The 24,600-nt window shown below is 40.9% G+C and overlaps 1 long non-coding RNA gene across 3 annotated transcripts in view; it reads left to right on the top strand.

Moving 5' to 3' along the window:
- The window catches only part of LOC122241370, a 41,730-nt gene that overhangs the window by 8,323 nt on the left and 8,807 nt on the right, over window positions 1-24,600 (top strand). Inside the window, exon 1 of one of the 3 annotated variants that reach the window (XR_006221474.1) lies at window positions 12,939-13,017. The exons of the other annotated variants lie outside the window; for them this stretch is intronic. This is a non-coding gene — a long non-coding RNA (uncharacterized LOC122241370). Of the gene's footprint in view, window positions 1-12,938; window positions 13,018-24,600 lie in introns of those variants that run through there. 3 annotated transcript variants of the gene reach the window in all.

The following is a 24,600-nucleotide window of genomic DNA, read 5'->3' as shown; positions in this document are numbered from 1 at the left end:
ATGCAATAGGGTAATATTTATAAATAGTTTCCAAACACACAAAACAATTAGATATGGAGCAAGCAGGTGAGGGGCAGAGAGAGAGGGAGACACAGAATCCAAAGCAGGCTCCAGGCTCTGAGCTGTCAGCACAGAGCCTGATGCGGGCTGGAACCCATGAACCAGGAGATCATGTCCTGAGCCGAAGTCAGCCGTTCAACCCACTGAGCCACCCAGGTGCCCCTGGGGCAAATATTGTAAATGCTAAGATCTGACAAACCTGGGAGCCAAGTGCATTGGTGTTCATTATTATATTATTCTCTATATGTTTTAATGTGTTATTTATTTATTCATTCATTCATTCATTCATTCAAAGTAGGCTTGCTGCCCAGCACAGAGACCATTGCAGGGCTTGAACTTATGACCCCAAGATCAAGGCCTGAGCTGAGATCAAGAGTCAGATGCTTAAAAAAAAAGAGTCAAACATGCTTAACTGCCTGAGCCACCAAGGTGCCCTGTTTTGTTTTAGTTTCTTTTTTTTTTTTTTTTTTTTTGAGAAAGGAATAAAGGGCTTTCTGAATTGTCAAATTATATACCTATAGATCATATCTTAATTTCTCAGTAATGTCATCTCAACCCTCCACCCCAGATTCATGCTAATTCTGTCAAAGTAGAATGTTTTATTTTTTATTTTTTCAAAGTAGAATTTTTTAAAAGTTAACTCATTAATCAGGAGGTTGGGAAAGCTGATTCAAAGAGCATTTAAGGAACAGAGATAATTTCATAAGAAGAGGAAACTTAAGTAAGTTTGCTAAATAAGAGACTATTATGGACTGAATGTTTGTCACCCCCACCCCCTGTCAAATTCCTAAGTTGAAAGGTGATGGTATTAGGAGGTGGAGCCTTGGGGAGGTAATTAGATTATGGGACTAGAACCCTCATGAATGGCGTTAGCACCCTTATAAAAAGGCATTCCAAAGAGCTCCCTCACTATGTTTCTGCCACAAGAGGCTGCAATGAGAAGCTGGCAGTCTGCAACACAGAAGAGGGCTCTCAGCGGAACCTGACCGTGCTGGCACCTGACCTCAGACTGCCAGCCTTTGGCACTGTGAGAAATACATTTCAGCTCTTTATGAGCCCCCCAGTCTGCGGTGCTTTAGGATAGCAGCCTGCATACTGAGACAGAGAGGAAACTAGTTAATGCCACCCAGGGAATTAAAACTGTAAGCCTGCCTTATGTAAAATGCTGAAGGAAGTTCTTCAAGCTGAAATGAAAAGATGTTAGTCAGTAACATGGAAACCTCTGAAAGCAGATACCTGGGTGGCTCAGTCGGTTCACCTTGATTTTAGCCGAGGTCATGATCCCAGGGTTGTGAGATAGAGTCCCACGACCAGCTTCCCACTGAGCGGGCTTTGCACTGAGCGTGGAGCCTGCTTAAGATTCTCTCTCTCTCTCTCTCTCTCTCTCTCTCTCTCTCCCTCTGCCCCTCTCTCCGGCTCAAGCTCAAAATAAAAATTTTAAAGTAAACAAACAAGTAAACAGAATTAGAGACTAACATCTAAAAAAAACTTCTGAAAGTATAAAACTCACTGGTAAAGGTAAGTATATAGTCAAATTCAGAATACTCATACTGCAATATGGTCATGTATTAACCACTTAAACTAGTATAAAGGTTAAAATATTAGAAATAACTATAAGCATAATAATTTGTTAACACACAATATAAAAAGAGATAATTTGAGACATCAAAACAGAAAGCATAGTGAGGGAGTAAGGAGTAGAGTCTTTGTATGCAATCAGATTTCAATTGTTATCAGTCCAGAACAGGTCGATACATCTGTGAGATGTTTTGTGTAAGCCTCGTGGTAACCAAAAAGCAAAAACCTACAGTAGATACACAAAAGAGAAGGAAATCAAAGCATAGGACTACAGAAAAAGATAATTCACAATTCACAAAGGAAGATAGCAAGAGAGGAAGAAAGGAATAAAATGGCTGGAAAACAGTAAGATGGCATTATTAAGTTCTTATCTATCAATAATACTTTAAATGCAAATGGATTGGTTTCTCCAAACAAAAGACAGAGGGTGACTGAATGCATAGAAAATAAGACCCAACCATATGCTGCCTTCAAGAGACTCACTTCAGCTTTAAAGACATACATAAGCTCAAAACAAAGGGATGGATAAAGATGTTCCATGCAAATAGAAACCAAAAGAGAGAGGGGGGGAGCTATACAATATCACACAAAGTCGGCTTCAAGTCAAAAGCTATAACAAGAGGGGTGCCTGGCTGGCTCAGTTGAAAGAACATGCAACTCTTGATCTTGGGGTCATGAGTTCCAGCCCCATGCTGTAGAGATTACTAAAAAAATATTAACTAAAAACAAAAACAAAAACAAAAATCCAAACCAAACAACAAAAAAAAAAACCTGTAACAAGAGATAAAGAAGATCATTATATAATAACAATGGGGTCAATTCACAAACAAGATATAACAATTATAAAAATACATGCATCCATCCAACATGGGAGCACCTTAAAATACTAAGCAAATACCAATGGATCTGAAGGGAGAAATAGGTAACCATACAGTCAAAGGAAAATTCAACACCCCACTTTCAACAATAGATCCTCCAGACAGAAAACCAACAAGTAAACATTGGACTTAAACTACAGGTTAGGCCAAATCGAACCAATAGACACATGCAAAACATGTCATCCAACAATACACATGACACATACATCACATGGTGTATGTATATTATTATGTATATTGTTACATGTAATTATCATTGTGTAATATCATGTATATTATTCAGCCATAAAGAAGGAAATCTTGCCATTTGCAACATGTATGGACCTTGAGAGCATTATGCTAAGTGAAGTGAATCAGAGAAAGACAAGTACCATATGATCTTATTTATATGTGGAATCTACAAAAGCTGAAGTCCTAGAAACAGAGTAGAGTGGCTGCTGCCAGGGCCTTGGGCAGGTGGGGAGATGGGGAGAAATGGGGAGAAATGGGGAGAAGTCAGTCAAAGGGCACAAAGTTTCAGTTGTAAGCTGAGTGAGTTCTGGAGATCTAATGTATAGCATGGTTACTATAGTTAATAATACCTAATTATATGTTTAAAAGTTTCTAAGAGGGGCGCCTGGGTGGCTCAGTCAGTTAAGAATCTGACTTCAGGGGCGCCTGGGTGGCTCAGTTGGTTAAGCGTCCGACTTCGGCTCAGGTCACGATCTCGCGGTATGTGAGTTCGAGCCCCGCATCGGGCTCTGTGCTGACTGCTCAGAGCCTGGAGCCCGTTTCAGATTCTGTGTCTCCCTCTCTCTCTGACCCTCCCCCGTTCATGCTCTGTCTCTCTCTGTCTCAAAAATAAATAAATGTTAAAAAAAAAAAAAATTAAAAAAAAAAAAAAAAGAATCTGACTTCAGTTCAAGTCATGGTCTCACAGTTCGTGAGTTTGAGCCTCGTGTCAGGCTCTGTGCTGACAGCTCAGGATTCTGTGTCTCCCTCTCTCTCTCTGCCCTTTCCATGCTTGCTGTCCATCTCTCTCTGTCAAAAAATAAATAAACATTAAAAAAAAATTTTTTTAAGTTGCTAAGAAAGTAAATCTTAATAAAGCAGACACACATACAAGAAGTAATTATGCGAGGTGATGGAGATGTTAATGAAACAGTGATAATCATTTTGCAATATACATGGGTATCAAATCATCATGTTGTATACCTTCATCTTACACAATGTGATGTGTCAATTATATCTCAATAAAGCTGGGGGGAAAAAAAAACAATCAAAAGCCTAAGAAAAGAAATAATAATAAAGGCAGAAATAATGAGGCAAAACAAGCATAAAATTAAAAAAAGCAACAAGCCCCAATTGATCAAATTTCAAAACATTTTGAAATTACTGAAATTATTGATAATTCAATTATTTTGAATTTTTAATTATTTGAAATTATTTTGAAATTATTAATAAAATTGATCAACCCTGGGGCACCTGGCTGGCTCAGTTGGTGGAGCATGTGACTCTTTTTTTTTTTTTTAATTTTTTTTTTTAACGTTTATTTATTTTTGAGACAGAGCATGAACGGGGGAGGGTCAGAGAGAGAGGGAGACACAGAATCTGAAACAGGCTCCAGGCTCTGAGCAGTCAGCACAGAGCCCGACGCGGGGCTCGAACCCACAAGCTGTGAGATCATGACCTGAGCCGAAGTCGGACGCTCAACCGACTGAGCCACCCAGGCGCCCCGTGACTCTTGATCTGTGGGTCATGTCGAACCAGCCCTGCAGCCCAGGAATGAATCCCACTTGATCATTTTGAATAATTCTTTTTATATGCTGTTGAATTCAATTTTCTAGTACCTTATTGAGAATTTTTGCATCCATATTCATCAGGGATATTGGCCTGTAGTTCTCTTTTTTTTTGCTGGGTCTCTGTCTGGTTTAGGAATCAAAGTAATGCTGGCTTCATAGAAGGAGTCTGGAAGTTTTCCTTCCCTTTCTATTTTTTGGAACAGCTTGAGAAGGATAGGTATTATCTCTGCTTTAAATGTCTGGTAGAATCCCGCAGGGAAGCCATCTGGTCCTGGAATCTTATTTGTTGGGAGATTTTTGATAACTGATTCAATTTCTTTGCTGGTTATGGGTCTGTTCAAGTTTTCTATTTCTTTCTGTTTGAGTTTTGGAAGTGTGTGGGTGCTTAGGAATTTGTCCACTTCTTCCAGTATTCCCTGATAATTGCTTGTATCTCTGAGGGATTGGTTGTAATAATTCCATTTTCATTCATGATTTTATCTATTTGGGTCATCTCCCTTTTCTTTTTGAGAAGCCTGGCTAGAGGTTTATCAATTTTGTTTATTTTTTCACAAAACCAACTCTTGGTTTCATTGATCTGCTCTACATTTTTATTAGATTCTATATTGTTTATTTCTGCTCTGATCTTTATTATTTCTCTTCTTCTGCTGGGTTTGGGGTGTCTTTGCTGTTCTGCTTCTATTTTCTTCAGGTGTGCTGTTAGATTTTGTATTGGGGATTTTTCTTGTTTCTCGAGATAAGCCTGGATTGCAATGTATTTTCCTCTCAGGACTGCCTTCACTGCACCCCAACACGTTTGGATTGTTGTATTTTCATTTTCATTTGTTTCCATATATTTTTTAATTTCTTCTCTAATTTCCTGGTTGACCCATTCATTCTTTAGTAAGGTGTTCTTTAACATCCACGCTTTGGGAGGTTTTCCAGACTTTTTCCTGTGGTTGATTTCAAGTTTCAGGACATTGTGGTCTGAAAGTGTGCATGGTATGATCTCAATTCTTTTATACTTATGAAGGGTTGTTTTGTGACCCAATATGTGATCTATCTTGGAGAATGTTCCATGTGCACTCGAGAAGAAAGTATATTCTGTTGCTTTGGGATGCAGAGTTCTAAATATATCTGTCAAGTCCATCTGATCCAATGTATCGTTCAGGGCCCTTGTTTCTTTATTGATCCTGTGCATAGATGATCTATCTATTGTTGTAAGTGGAGTATTAAAGTCCTCTGCAATTGCCACATTCTTATCAATAAGGTTGCTTATGTTTGTGATTAATTGTTTTATATATTTGGGGGCTCCCATATTTGGCGCATAGACATTTATAATTGTTAGCTCTTCCTGATGGATAGACCCTGTAATTATTACATAATACCCTTCTTCATCTCTTGTTACAGCCTTTAATTTAAAGTCTAGTTTGTCAGGTATAAGTATTGCTACTCCAGCTTTCTTTTGACTTCCAGTAGCATGATAGAAAATTCTCCATCCTCTCACTTTCAATCTGAAGGTGTCCTCAGGTCTAAAATGAGTCTCTTGTAGACAGCAAATAGATGGGTCTTGTTTTTTTTATCAATTCTGATACCCTATGTCTTTTGGTTGGAGCATTTAGTCCATTTACATTCAGTATTATTATTGAAAGACATGGGTTTAAAGTCACTGTGACGTCTGTAGGTTTCATGCTTGTAGTGATGTCTCTGGTCTTTTGTGGTCCTTGCAACATTTCACTCACAGAATCCCCCTTAGGATCTCTTGTATGGCTGGTTTAGTGGTTATGAATTCCTTCAGTTTTTGTTTGTTTGGAAAGACCTTTATCTCTCCTATTCTGAATGACAGACTTGCTGGATAAAGGATTCTCAGGTGCATATTTTTTCTGTTCATCACATTGAAGATTTCCTGCCATTCCTTTCTGACCTGCCAAGTTTCCGTAGATAGGTCTGCCACTAGTCTTATGGGTCTCCCTTTATAAGTTAGAGCCTGTTTATCCCTAGCTGCTTTCAGAATTTTCTCTTTATCCTTGTATTTTGCCAGTTTCACTATGATATGTCGTGCAGAAGATGGATTCAAGTTATGCCTGAAGGGAGTTCTTTGTGTCTCTTGGATTTCCATGCCTTTTTCCTTCCCAAGATCAGGCAAGTTCTTAGCTATGATTTATTCAAGTACACCTTCAGCCCCTTTCTCTCTCTCTTCCTCTTCTGGAATTCCTATTATACGGATATTGTTCTGTTTGATTGCATCACTTAGTTCTCTAATTCTCCCCTCATACTCCTGGATTTTTTTAAATCTCTCTTTTTCTCAGCTTCTCTTTTTCCATAATTTTATCTTGTAATTCCCCTATTCTCTCCTCTGCCTCTTCAATCTGTGCTATGGCCGCCTCCATTTTATTTTGCACCTCATTTAGAGCATTTTTTAATTCCTCATGACTATTTCTTAGTCCCTTGATCTCTGTAACAATAGATTCTCTGCTGTCCTCTATACTTTTTTCAAGCCCAGCGATTAACTTTATGACTGTTATTCTAAATTCTTGTTCCATTATATTGCTTAAATTGTTTTTGATCAATTCGTTAGCTGTCGCTATTTCCTAGAGTTTCTTTTGAGGAGAGTTCTTCTGTTTCGTCATTTTGGATAGTCCCTGGAGTGGTGAGGAACTGCAGGGCACTTCCCCTGTGCTGTCTGGAGTAACTTGTGTTAGTGGGCAGGGCCGCAGTCAGACCTGATGTCTGCCCCCAGCCCACCGCTGGGGCCCCAGTCAGACTGGTGTGTACCTTCTCTTCCCCTCTCCCAGGGGCAGGACTCACTGTGGAGTAGTGTGGCCCCTGTCTGGGCTACTTGCACACTGCCAGGCTTGTGGTGCTGCTTCTATGGGATCTGGCGTATTGGCCGGGGTGGATCCGCAAGGTGCACAGGGGCAGGAGGGGCAGGCTTAGCTCGCTTTGCCTTGGGTGGTCCCCTGTGGGAGGGGCCCTGAGGCACCAGGAGGTAGGCAGAGGGTCAGAGGGATGGATCCACAGAAGCACAGCACTGGGTGTTTGCTCTGTGCAAGCAAGTTCGGTGACGGGAACTGACTCCCTTTGGGATTTCGGCTGGGGGATGGGAGAGGGAGATGGTGCTTGCCAGCGCCTTTGTTCCCCTCCGAGCTGAGCTCTGTCTTCCAGGGCTCAACACCTCTCCCTCCCGGTGTCCTCTCGCCCTCCTGCTCTCGGAGCAGAGCTGTTGACTTTTAACCTTCCAGATGTTAAGTCCCGCTGGCTGTCAGAACTCACCCAGTCCGGCGCCCCCGCTTTTGCAAGCCAGACTTGGGGGCTCTGCCTTGCCGGGCGGGCTGCCCCTGCACCGCCCGGGCTCCCTCTCACCAGTCCCTGTAGCACGCACTGCCTCTCTGCCTTTCCTACCTTCTTCCGTGGGCCTCTTGTCTACGCGTGGCTCTGGAGAGTCTGTTCTGCTAGTCTTCTGGAGGTTTTCTCGATCTCAGGGTCACGAGTTCAAGCCCCGCATTGAGTGTTGAGATTTCTTAAATAAATAAACTTAAAAAAAAAAATCAACCTTTGGAAAGACTAATCATGAAAAGATTATGCTATTTTAGTTTATTTTTATTTTTATTTTATAATTTTTATGTTATTTTATATGTGCAGCTAAAACTTAAGGAAATGTAATGGAATTGTAAAAGCTACCTTAAAGGGATAAATAAAGTTTTCTGGATTTATAAATAGAATGTTAAGAAATATTAGAACAATACGAATTTAAATGGAATTATGTGAATATGAAACAATATAAATATTTTTAAAAGAATGATATAATCAGTATATGAAATAAAAGCTTGAAGAAGAACTGGGCTTTTAACCGTTATAGCTTTAAAGAATAAGACATTAACTATAAAAAAAAAACCTGAAAAAACAGGGGCACCTGGGTGGCTCAGTCGGTTAAGCCTCCGACTTCGGCTCAGGTCATGATCTCACAGTTTGTGTGTTGGAGCCCCACATCAAGCTCTGTGCTGACTGCTTGCTCAGAGCCTGGAGCCTGCTTCAGATTCTGTCTCCTTCTCTCTCTGCCCCTCCCCCGCTCACGCTTTGTCTCACTCTGTTCCTCAAAAATAAATAAATGTAAAAAAAAAAAAAAAAACTAAAAAAAGAAAACTAAAAAAACAAAAAAACTGTACCTGCTTACCTAAGACATTAACCTTGTGAGATGCTGGGTGACGGATCCATGAGAACACTGTGCACTATCACTGCAAGTCTCTGGAAATGGAAAATTAATTCAAAATAAGAAGTTTAAAAAAAAAAAACTTAAAAAAAAAAGGACATGTCATCATCCTTTTGCCTTATTACCAATTTTATATGATTTATCTTACAAGTCCCCGGTTGGGGCCACAAATATTCTCCAAAGATTATTCTTGACCATGGCAAAACTCTGGCCTCACAGTATCTGGCCTGATTCATTTACATCAAGCAACAGTAAAGTCTTCTTGTAGCCTGGTCAGCAGACCTAGGGCAACGTGGCACTGAGCAGCTAACCAGGCCAGAGAAGTAAACTCTGTCCAGAGATTTCATAAGGAATCTACAATTCGACTTTTATTTTATTTTTTAAAATTTTTAAAAAATTTATTTTGAGAGAGAGTCGAGGTGGGGCAGAGAGAGAGAGAGAGGAAGAAAGAGAGAATCCCAAGCAGGCTCCACACTGTCAGCGCAAAGCCCAATGCAGCGCTCGATCCCATGACCCTGGGATCGTGACCTGAGCTGAAATCCAAAGTTGGACGCTCAACCGAGTGAGTCACCCAGGCGCCCCAACAAAGCTGTTTTGGTTTTTTTTTCAAAGCTATTTAAAAAAAATTTTTTTAAGCATAAAATGATGTGTTCAACTAAATTGAAGTATAATTCTGACAAACTCTTTGGTATCAACAGTAATTAGGTTCTGTAATATGTCAGCTTAAATAAAATTCCCAAGATCCTTAGTTAACTTTAAAGCCAAAGGTAAATATTAAGTAATAACTTTTGGTTATCTGGATAATTTCCAAGTAAGATAGAATGCTCAAACATTGGCCACTAAGTGTAGAAGTGTAGTATATATCTAGCTTTGCTTCTTTCTTTCTTTCTTTCTCTCTGTTTCCTTCTTTCCTTCGTTCCTTCCTTCCCCCCTTCCCTTTCTTTCTTTCTTTCTTTCTTTCTTTCTTTCTTTCTTCTTTCTTTCGGCTTTATTATCTGCTTGGGCTTCTCCAGGACAGACAGCTACAGACAGTCACCCTGTGCATCCGTTTCCTCCCACCAAAAGCAGACATCTCCAGGGCATTTTTCCTTCAAGCACCAAACCACTCAGTCCTCCAAGCATCCCCGGGAACAGGAGAGATGTTTAAAAGAGGGCTGTCTTCTCTCAGTGGTGAGGAGGGGGGTCTGAGGGCCAGAGAGAAGGCAAAGCCACACAATGCCCGGGGCGGCCCTGTCACAGGCTATCCACGGGGTGCAGTGGCGGTTGCTTGTCTGGCTTTAGGGAGAATCGCCGCCTTAGCTGTCCTGTGCCCATTCTCAGTTGAGTTCTCCCTAGGTTCTGCTGAGGTCCCACATTCTTAGGGGTGAGAAGTGCCCACAACAAGCCGTCCCTGTCACAAAAGAGCTGAGTGATGTGCTGATAACAATGGACTACACACAGTCTTCAGTCTGGATGGCGTGTAAGCACTGCCCCAGCTGGCCTGAGGCCAAAGGCCATACCTGACTCCCAGTCCGAACCGCCCTCCTTAACGTCCACCTGTTTCTTACTTTGATATGTTATGCAGTAGTTAAAACTTTCATTTTAATTGCCATTTTAAGAAGGTATAAAAGGGATGTGTGTGGCAGTGGGGGATTCTTTCATGTGTTCGTATAAACTATAGATTGTGTGATATTGTGATTTATAATTAGAAATATATATTTGGTTTTCCTTCCATTTCAGGCACAGAGGTCCCCAAACCCTTGGAATTTCTTAAATGAGAGTGATAAAGCTGTCTTTTGTTATGCTAACGAAATAACTTTTGAAAAACCCCTAGGTCACCTAAGGATGGGGGCTGGTCATCAGAGGAAATAATCTGGAGGTGACTGGAAGAGTGGGACTTTTGGTCCTGTGCCCCTGACCTCTGGGGAGGGGACGGGGCCTGGAGGTTGACCCAATCACCAATGACCAATGATTTAATCACTCATGCCTCTGTAAGGAAGCCTCCATGGAAACCCAAAAGGACAGGGTCCAGAGAGCTTCTGGGTTGGTGAACACATGGAAATTTGGGGAGAGCGGCGTGCCTGGCGAGGGCTTGGAAGCCTGCCCTGTGCATCTCTTCTGTTTGGATGTTCCTGAGTTATATCCTTTTTACAATAAACCTGTGATCTAGTAGTAAAATGCTTTCCTCTAAGTTCTGTGAGCCATTCTAGCAAATTAACTGAACCTGAGGAAGGAATCGTGCCAATCAGTCAGAAGTGCCGGTAACATTCTAGATTTGGGACTGGCTTCTGCGGTTGGGGTGCTGGGAGCAGTCATGTAGAGTCCTACCTTGTGGGGGAACCTTGTGTTAAACCCTTAACTTGTGGAATCTGAGGCTACCTTTGGGTAGATAGTGTCAGAATTCAGTTGAATTTTGGACACACTAATGGTGTCCGAGAATTCCTCGTTGGTGTGGGGAAGTGGGCACAAACGTACCCACAAATGTTGGACTTGGATCCAGGAACCTAAAAGAATTTTTTTTAATGTTTGTAAATGATAGATGGTTCTCAGTGTCCTACCTCCCTGTTCCGTCTGTGAAGCAGAACCTAGACCTTCAGTAAAAGTTATAATAAAGGAGATTGGGGCTGTACCAGGAGCAACAGGAGCAGAGCAGTCTATTGTGTCTTAGAATGTTCAGCTCCGCAATTCTCTTCATGAGAAACTAAAAACAAATCTGAAAAGTGAAATAAACTAAAAATTATGTTTGTATTACACTCTACACTGCTAAAATCAGGAAAAAGGCATATTTTCTTTCTTTCTTTTTTATTAGTTTATTCCCTACAGGTCTTTTAGAGAGTATCTGTGTGCCTGGCATGCCCCCTAGCTTCTGGGGATGGCCAGCAATCCTTTGCAAGCTTTGGCTTGTAGACACACCCCTTAAATCTCACGTGGCCTTTTTCTCTGTTTTCACATGGACTTCTCCTCTGGGTCTTCTTTTCTGCTTGTTCATTCTCTTTTTTATTTTTTAAATTCTTTTTAATGTTTTTTTAAATTTATTTTTGAGAGAGAGACAGAGACAGAGAGACAGAGCGTGGGCAGGGGAGGGGCAGAGAGAGAGGGAGACACAGAATCCGAAGCAGACTCCAGGCTCTGAGTTGTCAGCACAGAGCCCGACGCAGGGCTCCAACTCACAAACCGCGAGATTATAACCTCCGCCAAAATCGGACAATTAACCACTTAACCGACAGCCACCCAGGCGCCCAAACAAAAGGCATATTTTCTAAGGTAAAATTTTAAGTCAGTCTGACTTGTGCAAGCATTCAATCTTGCTTGATTGCATAAACTCGGGTTTTCCAGAAACTTGCTCGGGGTAGCAGTTTCTATGAGAAAACGTTTTGTTTTGTTTAACCCCTTTAAAGTATTAGAAGTTCAGCTTTTTCGTTTTCAGGGAGTTTGAGCAATATTGGATTTATGTAAGCTGGTGTTAGTCTCTATAAGCCAATCAGAACAAACATCTCTTAATTCTAAAGTCTTTGTAATCTAATTTGTTAATACCCTTAGGAAATAAGAAAATACTCCACACCCATACAATCAGATTTAAGGCTTTTCTAATTTTTTTTTTAAGTTTTATTTATTTAAGTGATCTCTATACCCAACATGGGGCTCAAACCCACGACCCCAAGATCAAGCATCAAGTGTCACATGCTCTTCTGATTGAGCCAGCCAGGCACCTCAGGCTTTTCTCATTTCTAACAAACCAGATTCTCCGTCACATCTCACCCAACAGAAAGAGCTCATCATTCACCTGGCAGAGACCAATGGTCAAACCATAAAACCAGATTCCTGACCATCACTGCTCCCGTGGGGAAAATTCACCACCACAATTCACCACCACAATCAGGGTCTTGTGTACACACTGTGCCCTCGGCAATGCAGTCCACAGTGGTCCGATATCTTCTGTTCACCGACCAGCCATTGGAAAGGGACAGAGCCCAAAACACAAGCTCGACAAGTCACAGACAAACAGACCTGGCCAATATCCAGACACAAAAACAAAGAATCAAAAGGGAATAAAAGGGGAGAAAGAGTCAGCAAAAACGAAGTTCCTGGAGTTTGCTCTAGAGAGTGGGGAAAAGACAAGACTATAGCCCATGGGTTTCTACTGCTCATCTTAACAGAAGGCAACTGGGTGGATCTTCCACTGCTGAGTTCCCAGCACTGATAAAAGGGCAGGAAACTTTCAGAATCTCTGAACAAAGCTTTCTTTCCTTTCTTTTCTTTTTTTTTTTTTTTTTAATTTTCTTTAATGTCTATTTTTGAGAGAGAGAGAGAGAGAGAGAGAGAGAGAGACAGAATGTGAGCAGGGGAGGGGCAGAGAGAGAGGGAGGCACAGAATCCGAAGCAGGCTCCAGGCTCTGAGCTGTCAGCACAGAGCCCAAACTCACAAACTTCGAGATCATGACCTGAGCTGAAGTCAGACGCTTAACCGACTGAGCCACCCAGGCACCTCTCTGAGCAAGGCTTTCTTAGTATGGCTTTCTCTGACTTTTGAAACCTCTAAGCTCACTATTAGGTAAGGTCAGAAAAACACACATCAAAGTTGTGGGAAAAGAAACTCTAAACATCAGCATTAACCTTAAAAAAAAACTAAAACTGCCGGTTATTCTATCAGGGAAAAAAAACGGTTTATTCGGGAATAGCAGAGAATCGCAATCCGGGACAAACAAGCTACTGGACAGCCACAGGCAAGGCCAGAGAGCAGAAGGGAGGAACGCTGTTTTAGAGGGGAAAAGGAAGTCCATTGGCGTGAACTAGGAGTTCAAAGTGTAGTGGCTCTTCATTGGCTGAGTTGTGACGGTCTCTCCCTGGGGCGGCTGTTTCGAGGGGAGGAGGAAACCTTTCTTGCTCCTCCTGGGATAGTAAAGTAGTAGCTAAAGAAGGGAGGACTTGCAAGGTGCATCTCTTCCTGTTGGGGCCGGCCGTTGACCGCTGCACACTCCCACTCCTCCGAGCGGGAGAGCGCCCCCTTCTGGCCTCCCAACTCCATTCTAAAGGCTGCTTCCCTTCATTAATTGTGACAGCAGGTAACTGGCTGGTTGGATGGTCTGAAATTCAATTGGGGCACAAACATGAAACTTTTATTGTTTTCTAATCACTGCCTCCAACCTCACTTGCCACATTTCCCTTTCCAATGCCTTAACAATATCTTGAGTAGGCTCATTAGCTCCTGGTCATTCAGTGCAATTTAAAACTCTAGTCTCCTATTCATCAATCTATTACCATCATCATTACAGTCCCACCTCTGTTCTCATCTCCATCAACCCCCACCCTTCCTCCTTTCCATCCTAAAGAGGATCATCTCTGCAGCCAGATAAATCAGAGGTAACTGTCCATTTCCAGCTCCTTTCTTCTGCTCTATTTGAATAAAAAAGCAATGCTGAACAGATAAAGAATTGAATGAAGGGGCAGACCACACCTCTTCCCTTCTCTAAGTATATGTGGTAAAACCCGACCTGTGGGGGAGAGAGGGAGGAATGGGAAAGAGGCTCAGATGTACTGGACTTGAGTTCTCTTACTCCATAAATAATTTCTTACTCTTGTTGCCTCTTCCAGTCTCTGACTTCACCTTAGATTCTCTCTTTGTGTTTTTGTCCTCACGTCTCTCTCAGGGTTGTTTTATTTCCTTTCTACTTCCTCCTACTCCCCATTCCGTTTTCTACCCTTCCCTGTAATCACCTTGAACAGTGCAGAAGTTCTATCTGAAATCTAATTTGAGTAACTTTTTTTGAAGGGCCCATATTGACTCAATTTGAGTGTGCTCCTTATATAAACTGAGTTACTAAATCTCCTAGGAGAAATGTCCCCTGATGATGCTTGTAGCCTAAGGCATTCTCCCAGCTCTCATTAGGGCACTTCTTACAGCCATTGCTACACTTGTTCAGGGAGACTCTGGCTCCAGACTTTGGAGAAAAACACTTCCAAGGAAGGTAGTAATTGTGATGAGGCCCCCAGGACTGGCTAGTTCTCTTGACCAATGGTAGGTATGTGCTTCCTTTGTTTAAACCCATATTTCTCCATTGGCCAGTCCCTGCATCAATACCAAATGGACTTAATTACAATAGATTTCTAATTGATTTCTACAATAGATTTCTATTGTTCACTGGTGGTGTAGGACATAGCACCTTGGTTTTCTCGGGAGGTAATTGGTAATTCTTAGCCCTTTTTATTTCCACAAATATTTTACAATATTCTTGTCATGTTGGGATCTTTTTTTCTTTTTTGAGACTGCAATGACTCTATAAATCCACGTGGAGAAATTTGATACATTTAAAATATTGACTCTTCCAGACCATATTATATCTTTCCATCTATTTAGATCTCCTGTAATGTCTCTTATTAGAGCTTTATCATTTTCCCAGAAGAGATCTTACACCTATTTGGTAGACTTATTCCTAGTGAGGATGTTTCAGAATGGTGGTGGGGGCGGGGGGTGGTTTGGAGCCGACAGCCAAGAAAGAATTCTTGGGGACGTCTTGGGGGCAAAAAAAAGTGATTTTATTAAAGCATGGGGACAGGATCCGTGGACAGGAAGAGCTGCACTGGGGTTATGAAGAGTGACTGATTATATACCTTCAGGTTGGGAAGGGGTTAGAGACAGCGTAAGTCTCTAAGAAATTTTGGAAGCAAGGTTTCCAGCACCTTGAGGGGATAGTTGTTGTTAGGAAAACGTCATTTATTACTGTTTAGTAAAACCTCATCATGGGACCCTTCAGATGTATATCAGGGATCATACGCTTGGAGTATAATTGCCAACATGTAATTGGGGGCTAAAGATAAAGGAGGTTTGCAAAGGAATTTTTATGTGTTTAAGGAGACTCACAGGATGCTGGGGGAGGTGGGGGGAGGTCAGGATAATGTTAAGTGAAGATTCCCTTTTCCCCCCCTAGCAAAGTGTTATCATTGAAGCAGCTGAGCTCCTAGAGGAAGGTCACTCTGCTTATTTCAAGGACTTGTCAATGGGCTGTAGGCAGTAAGGGAATTTAATTTTTTCCTTTGCCTTTGTTTCCCACATCACCATGGCAAGCACTTAAACCTACTTACATCTTTTTTTAAAAAAATTTTTTTAAATGTTTATTCATTTTGATAGAGCACGAGCAGGGGAAGGGCAGAGAGAGATGGAGACACAGAATCCAAAGCAGGCTCCAGGCTCTGAGCTGCCAGCACAGAGCCCGACGTGGGGCTCGAACTCAAGAACTGTGAGATCATGACCTGAGCCGAAGTCAGATGCTTAACCGACTGAGCCATCCAGGTGCCCCAAACCTCCTTACATCTTGATGAGGGTGATATTAAGGCTCCAGGAAATGGAGTCCATAGGTTTCTGGAGATTAGGCTATGGATAAGATTGCCTTTTTCTTGCACTTTACTACGTTTTCCATACACTGAAGGTGATTCCTGTCCTGAACGACTGATATCTGTCAGTCAATCATTTGTTTTCTTTCCTTTCCTTGGTTCTTGGGCATCCAGGAGTGTCAGAGGAATATCACACATATCCTACCTGGGGTGGGGGTGCTGTTAGCATGTGCTTTGCTCTCAGCTGGCCTTATGCTCCCTCATCACTACGACTTCATTTTTTTTAATGCCATTGTGAATTTTTTTCAATTTCAATTCCGGTTTCTTACAGGAATATAGAAATACAATTGATTTTTACGTTGATTTCATATCTAGCCACTATACTGAATTATAATAATGTTTAGATTATGTAAGGTTTTTAAATATAGATAATCATAGCATCTGGAATGATACTGGCTTTATTTCTTCCTTTCCAATCATTCACCTTTTATTTCATTTTGTTCCTTTTTATACATTGCATCATTTTTATACCTCAAGTACAACATTAAATTGAAGTAATGGTTTTAGGCATCCATGGCTTGTTCTTGTCTCAAAAAGTTTTGCTGCTTGCTATGGGTTTTTTGCAAATAGCTTTCATCAGGTTAAACGTGTCATTTTAGTCTTAGTTTGCTAGACGTTTTCATGAGTGGATATTAAGCTTTATCAAATGCTTTTTCTGCCTATTGATATGGTGTAGTAAGGGAGTTTAAAATTTTTTCCATCTGTGTTTATGGGTGAGATTGGCCTATAATTTTCCTTCCTCAAAGTGTCCTTGTCAGGTTTTGGTATCGAGGTTATGCAGGCCTCATAAAATGACTAATGGAGAGTATCCCCTCTTCATTAGTCCTCCGGAAACATTTATAATTGTGTTTTCTGGGATGTTTGGTAGCCTCACGGGTGGCGGTCACACTGATACAAACTTCCTCCTGCAGTGGCTCTCCTGTGATAGCTTCCTCCTAAAAACAGGCAATAACATTCTCTAACACCCAGCCAATCAGCTATGAAATACCCCTTCTTCTGATCATATAATCCTTAATAAACGCCCCAGTTAAATCCTGCCCGTTTCCAGTTCCCGCAACGAGAGAAGCTCGTGATGGCTTTGCAGTCATCACCAATTTAAAAACATTTTATGTTAATTTCTCCCCAAATACCCATCTTGACAGGTCAGTGAGATTCACCAGGAAAGTTCCACATGGGAAGTTTTCGTTTCAGCAGGAGGGTGTGAAGAGGTTCCCTCTGCCTTTCGCACACTGTGCACACAAGTTGAACTTGTTAGCCTTGCTCCAGCGTATTCCTTTGCTGCTTGTGAATGTTATGATCTATATTTTTCCTTGTTCTACTTGAAGTGATGTATAATTATAGACCACTGTGGAAAATTTTTTCCACCTCCAGAGGAGAAAACATTTCTAACTGTCCTTATACTATGTTACATGCCTTAGCTTTTGTTGTAGTTACCTTTAAAAAAAAAAAAAGGCGTACGATCCTTCAAAACTCTTAAACTGACTTTCTACCTGGAATTGCCCTAGCTCTTTGCTACTTCAAGTGTGGTTCATGAACTAGCAATATAGGCATCACATGGGAGTTTGTTAAAAATGCAGAACCTCTGGGATGCCTCGTGGCTTAGTCGGTTGAGCGTCCAAAGTTGGCTCAGGTCATGATCTCACAGTTTGTGAGTTCGAGACCGGCATCAGGCTCTGTGCTGACAGTTCAGGGCCTGGAGCCTGTTTCAGATTCTGTGTCTCCCTCTCTCTCTCTCTCTCTGCCCCTCCCCCGCTCATGCTGACTCTCTCTCAAAATAAATAAACATAGGGGCGCCCGGGTAGCTCAGTTGGTTAAGCGTCCAACTTCAGCTCAGGTCATGATCTCACAGCCTGTGAGTTCAAGCCCCGTGTTGGGCCCTGTGCCGACAGCTCAGAGCCTGGAGCCTGCTTCGGATTCTGTGTCTCCTTCACTCTGCCCCTACCCCGCTCATGCTCTGTCTCTCTCACTCTCAAAAATGAATACATGTTAAGAATAATTTTTTTTAATAATAAATAAATAAATAAACATAAAAAAAAAATTTTTTTTTAAATGCAGGATCTCTAGTCCCTCCCCAGAACTGTGGAATCAAAATCTTCATTTTAGCAAGATCCCCAGGGGATTTGTGGGCTTCTAACATTTTAGAAGCACTGCTGTGGCTGATGCCAATTACCCTTCCCAGGCCACACCGCTGCTTTTGTCCTCCTCCATCAATGCATTTTTTCCAGTGATCAGGTCTGCCAAATTCAAACACGAGGAGACTGACGTCATGAAAATTTGAGATTGTGCTTTGTTTGGGGGGTTCCTTCAAATCCTTTATAAGCACTGCTTGTTTTTAAAACACTTCTATTGTGAAATGTAACACACACATAAAAGTGCATAAAATGTAAATGTAAAGGACTTATTCTAATGTGAACATCCATTAACTATCACCCAAATAAAAAAAATAGAGCTTAATTAGCACCCAAAAGCAGCCCCTCACCCACAAAAGACTTCTTTCCAGACCATATGCCCCTTTGTATCCCCAAAGGTAACTATGATCCTGCATTTCATGTGTATGTCTCTAAATAATATAGTTTAGTTTGACTTGTTTTTTGACCTCTATATAAATGGACTCCTTTATATAGTGTTTCGTGCACTCAATCCGTAAGATCCATTTGTGTGACACTGTAGCACATTTTTATCGCTGAATAATTTTCCATATGAATATGAATATGTTACAATATATTTATCTCTTCTGCTGTTGATGCACAATAATAAGGTTGTTGAGGTCATAGTCAAAATGATGCTATGATTGGTTTTATACAAATATTCTGGTGAACATGTGGTCAGATCCTCCTAAGGAAGTGAGCCCAAATTGTTTTGCTCACTTACCCCTAAAGTCTTGAAAAATGTATGTATTCTCTCACACATTTTTAATAGACTTTATTTTTTAGAACAGTTTTAAAGTCACACACACACACACAAATTGAGCAGAAAGTACAGAGAGTTCCCATATAAATACCTCCTACCCCTTCACATGTACAACCTCCTCCATTATCAACATGCCACATCACAGTGGTAATATTTGCTACGGTTGATGTACCTACATTGACACATCATTATCACCCAAAGACCGTAGTAGTTTACATTATGGTTCACTCCTGGGGTCGCACAGTTTATTGGTCTTGACAAATGTATGATGACATGTAACCATTGTTACAGTATACAGAATGGTTTCACTATCCTAAAAATTGTCACATATTTTTAAGTCGATATTTAAAATGTTCATTGTAAGTGAAATAGTTGCAAAGGATTTAATTTCTGGAGCACCACAAACATTGGCATTTTATTTTATTTATTTTAAACTTTTTAATGTTTATTTATATTTTAGAGAGAGTGACAGAGAGACAGAGAGTGTGTGTGAGCTGCAGAGTGGCAGAGAGAGAGGGAGACACAGAATCCAAAGCAGGCTCCAGGCTCCAAGCTGTCAGCACAGAGCTCAATGCAGGGCTCCAACCCACAAACTGTGAGATCCTGACCTGAGCTGAAGTCGCTTAACCGACTGAGCCACCCAGGCGCCCCTAAACATTAGCATTTTAAAATAAAGCTATTACAGCACTCTTTTAACACCATCTACATACCAGCAAACTAAACACTTGTAATTTTTTATTTTTTGTTTTCAAATAATGTCAGATTTACAGAACAGTTGCAAGAATGGTGCAAAAAATTCCTACATACCCTTCACTCAGATTCTTCAAATATTAACATCTTATCACATTTGCTTTATCTATCTATCCTAAGTACTTTAGTGCATATTTCCTAAAGATAATGACATTCTGTTATATAATCACAATATAAATATCATAATAAGGAAATTAGTACCGATACAATGCTAAATGGCTTTGTTCCAATTTTGCCAATTGTCCAAATAATATTCATTCTAAGCAAGAAAAATCCAGGACCATGAGTTACATTCAGTTGTTATGCTACAAAGCCTTATTCTGGAACAATTCCTCAGTCTTTCCTTGTCCTTCATGACCTTAACATTTTTGAAGAATACAACCAAGTTACTCCATGGAATATCGTTTAATTTGAGTCTGTTTGATGTTTCCTCGTGATTAATTAAGATTATGCATTTTTTGGCAGGAATACCAGGTAAGAACGTTGTGCCGTTCTCACTGCATTGTATCAGGAGACACATGATTCTATGTGTCCTTTTACTAGTGATGTTAATATGATCACAAATTTCTCCATTACAAAAATAAAAAATAAAAAGACAATTTTACTTCTATGCTAAAAATATTTTGATTGATATCCTAAGAAAGGGGAGAAGATGAAATCATATAAAATGCTCAGTACGGGGCGCCTGAGTGGCTCAGTCGGTTAAGCACCAGACTCTTAATTCGGCTCAGGTTATTATCTCAGGGTTGTGAGAGCCACCCTTGCATTGGGTTCTGTGCTGAGCATGAAGCTTGCTTAAGTTTCTCTCACTCCTTCTCTTTCTGCCCCTCTTTCACTTGTATGCACGTGCGCCCTCTTTCTCTCCCTCTCAAAAAAATAAATTAAATGGTCGGTAAAACTACAAAAGGCAAAAAAAAAAAAGAATGGAGATAAAATCAGGAACACAGAACGAGGTGATGTACAGGAAACAGTAACAAATATAGTAGATATTAATCCAACTATCTCAAAAATCGCTTTAAATTCAATGGTCTAAACACACCAGTCAAAAGACAGAGATTGTCAGACTGGATGAAAAAACCAAGCCCTAATTAAATGTTTCTCCAAGAGACCACTTAATCTTTTCATGGTATATAATACTTCCATTTTAGCAAGAGAGAAGAAGTATGAAAACTTTTGAAGAAGATCAGAAGGTATGTTCTATACTCTAACTCAGTTTGCTCCAGTAGTGGGGATTAAGGAACCCACTTTAAATACAATGACATATGTAGATTAAAAGTAAAGGGACAGAGAAAGATATACTATGCTAACACTGAGCAAAAGAAAGCTTGAGTGGCTATATTAATTTCAGAACTTAGAGCAAGAAAAATTACCAGGGATAAAGCAGGGCATTACATAATGATAAAAAGGTCAGTTCTCCAAGAAGACATAACAAACCCTAATGTGTAGACACCTAACAATAGAACAAAATATGTGAGGTAAAAACTGATACAAGTTCAGAGAGACTTCAATGCTCTCTATTAGATATGGACAGATCAGTTGGCAATCAGTAAGGGCATGGTTGAACTCAACAGTGCCATCAATCAACTGCATATAATTGACATCCTATAGACTATTTCATCCAACAGTAGCAGAAAAGAGATTCTTCTTAAGTTCCAATGGAACAAGATAGACCGCATGCTAGGCGCTAAACTACATCTTAACAACTTTAAGAGACTAGAAATCCTACAATGTCTGCCTTCAGACGATAGTAGAATTAAACTAGAAACCAAGAATAGAAAGGTAGCTGGAAAATCCCCAGATACTTAGAGATCAGTTACTATTTTTCCTTTCATAATCAATTAGTATTTTGTGGGGAGAATCTTTGAAATTACGTTAATTCATCCACTAGTTTTACTATCCACTGGTGATTCTTGCCTGAATCCCAATTGTTACTACTATGGAAACCTACATTTATTTACTAGTTGGCCTTCTACTGTATGGAAGGATTTTCCTTCTTCCTTGTTTATCTATCTATAAAGGTATGGACTCATGGATTCCTGTTTGACTCAATGGATTATTGAACTCCCATCCAGTTCCACAGGGTTCATTCCAGCCTTCCCTCTTTCCATGTTTGTAACTTCCTTCTCCAACGGCGAGAAACATGGCTCATAGTTTCAGTCCTGAAATACACATAAAAAGAAGTTTGAAAAAATCTAGTGTAGGATGAGGGTGGGGAAAAGAAGAAAAATCTAGCCTATACCATTGCAAGGAAACAAACCAGATCTCAATCTTAAACAGACCTCAGTATTTCTGTTTTTCTTTCACTGGAGAGTATATACCAGTAATTCTGTGTTCCAGAGTTATTTGAATTGGCTCTTTCCCCCCCCCCCTTCAGTGTGGTTATGTTTTTCATTTGAAATACATTTTGTTTCATCTGTTTCTTTATATTCTACTGTAGGCTTCCCCCATTCTTGGTTTTTGTTTGTTTCTGTTTTTACTATATAAAACATTAGTATGATTCAAAGCATCTCTCCCCTTTCCCATTGTTGGCACCCCACTTCTGTCCCCCACTCTTTCCACCCCATTCTACCCAAGTGGATCAGTCTCATTTACTTCTGATCTCTCCATTCTGTGCTTCTTTTGCACAAATGAACAGATACATACATGTTTTCTTATTTTCTCTTCTTTCTTACATAAAAGGTCGCATACTGTAGGTGGTCTTTTGCATTTTGGCTTTATTTCCTTAACAATATATACTGGAAATCACTCCATATCTGTCCGGGTAGATTCTTTCTTACAGCGCATAGTACTCATCTGTACGTACGTACCACAGTTCACCACTTTCCTGTGTCTGCCATTTAGGTTGCTTCCAATGATTTGCAATTACAACCAATGTTACAATGGATAACCTTGTCCATAACTATTTTTGTACTGTTGGAAGCATATCTTCTGGAAGTGGGAAAGATGGATCAAGAGATCCTAACTGCCTATACAGCTTTGATTGATTTTGCTAAATGCGCCCCCCCCCCCACCAAGAGTTGTACTGGTTTGTATTCCCACTAGCAGTGTGTAAGAGGGTGTTTCACCACAGCCTCACCAACAGAATGTGTCATAATTTAACATTTTTACCAATCTGATGGGTGAAAAATAGTGTATCAGAGTAAATTGACTTCGCATTTTTTTCCTGTGAGTGAGGTTAGACATCTTTTCATATATGTTTAAGGCCATTTAAAAAATTTTTTTAAAGATTTTTTTAATGTTTATTTTTGAGAGAGAGAGAGAGAGAGAAAGAGAGAGAGAGAGAAGTGTGTGAACGGAGGAAGTGTAGAGAGAGAGGGAGACACAGAATCCGAAGCAGGTTCCAGGCTCTGAGCTGTCAGCACAGAGCCTGACGCAGGCCTCGAACTCACAGACTGTGAGATCATGACCTGAGCCGAAGTCAGACGCTCAACTGACTGAGCCACCCAGGTGCCCCTTAAAAAAAATTTTTTTTAATGTTTATTTATGTTTTTGAGAGACAGAATACGAGCAGGGAAGGGTCGCAGAGGGAGAGGGAGACACAGAATCTGAAGCAGGCTCCAGGCTCCGAGCTATCAACACGGAGCCCAGTGCAGAGCTCAAACTCACGAGCCAGGCCGTGAGATCATGACCTGAGTTGAAGTCAGATGCTTAACCAACCGAGCCAATCAGGCACCCCGGTATTTGGTGTCTTAAGTTGGGGTGGGGGTGGGGAGGGGATGGTCTTACAAGACTGATCCCTGAACCTGTGGGATCTGACACTATCTCTGGATAACCAGTGTCAGAATTGAGTAAAATTGTGGGACACCCAGCTGGTGTCGAGAGAATTGCTTGGTGGTGGTGTGGGGGTCTCCCCTGACAGTTGGAATTGGGTCCAGAACCTAATTTACCAACTTAAGTCTATCAACCATTTCATTATCAAAAAAAATTTAAACGCTTGGGAAAATATGGTTGGAAAGGAGTGATCAGTAACAAACTCAGTGCAGTGACAGAAGTTCTGCAGAGAAAACAGTGGAACTAGTCATTCTTTCAAATAATAGCATCTCTTCTATATCTATTGGAGAGATTGAAATGTTAAAAAACAAAAGAAAACCACAGGGGTTCCTGGCTGACTCAGTTGGTGGAACGGGTGATTCTTGATCTCAGGGTTGTGGGTTCCAGCCCACGTTGGGTGTAGAGATTACTTAAAAATAAAATCTTAAAGAAAAGAAAATAAAAGAAAACTACACACACATGCACAACACCCCTATTACAGTAATTTTCTATCCTTCGTTTTGACCTCAAAAGTCTTCAATTTAATTTTTTTTAACATTTATTTATTTTTGAGACAGAGAGAGAGAGAGCATGAACAGGGGAGGGTCAGAGGAAGAGGGAGGCATAGAATCTGAAACGGGCTCCAGGTTCTGAGCTGTCAGCACAGAGCCCGACCCGGGGCTCGAACCCACAGACCGCGAGATCATGACCTGAGCTAAAGTCAGAGGCTTAACCGACTGAGCCACCCAGGCGCCCCAACCTCAAAAGTCTTCAAAAGAAAACCTGCAGACTCACTCAATCTCCTTTGCCAACATCTTTTGTGTCTTTACGGTCTGACTTGCTAGCTTCTCCCAACACTGTGTAAGTGCCCTCTGCCAGCTCCGTCAATCACGGGCAGGATACTGACACCATATTGTGCAGCTTTAAGCCTCCTAACACTTTGCACGTATAATGCTTTGGCAACAAACAGTACAAATGGGACACTACAAGTATTTGCACGTAGCTATCAAGGCAACTGGCAATTCGGATAACATAATTTTTGCTTTTTCTTTTAAAGACTTATGCTTGGGGGGCTTCTGGATGGCTCAGTCGGTTGAGTGTTCGACTTCAGCTCAGGTCATGATCTCTCGTGAGTTTGAGCCCCGCCTCAGGGCTCACTGCTATCAGTGCAGAGCCCACTTCGGATCCCTTGTCCACCACCCGCCCCCCACACTCCCTTGCTCTCGCTCTCCCTCCCATAAATAAATAAATAAATAAATAAATAAATAAATAAAACATTTAATTTTTTTAACGTTTTTATTTATTTTTGAGACAGAGAGAGACAGAGCATGAATGG

The sequence above is a fragment of the Panthera tigris genome, chromosome C1, assembly GCF_018350195.1.
Source record: "Panthera tigris isolate Pti1 chromosome C1, P.tigris_Pti1_mat1.1, whole genome shotgun sequence".
NCBI classification, from domain to species: Eukaryota; Metazoa; Chordata; class Mammalia; order Carnivora; family Felidae; genus Panthera; species Panthera tigris.
This window is presented reverse-complemented; position numbering and strand designations above follow the sequence as displayed.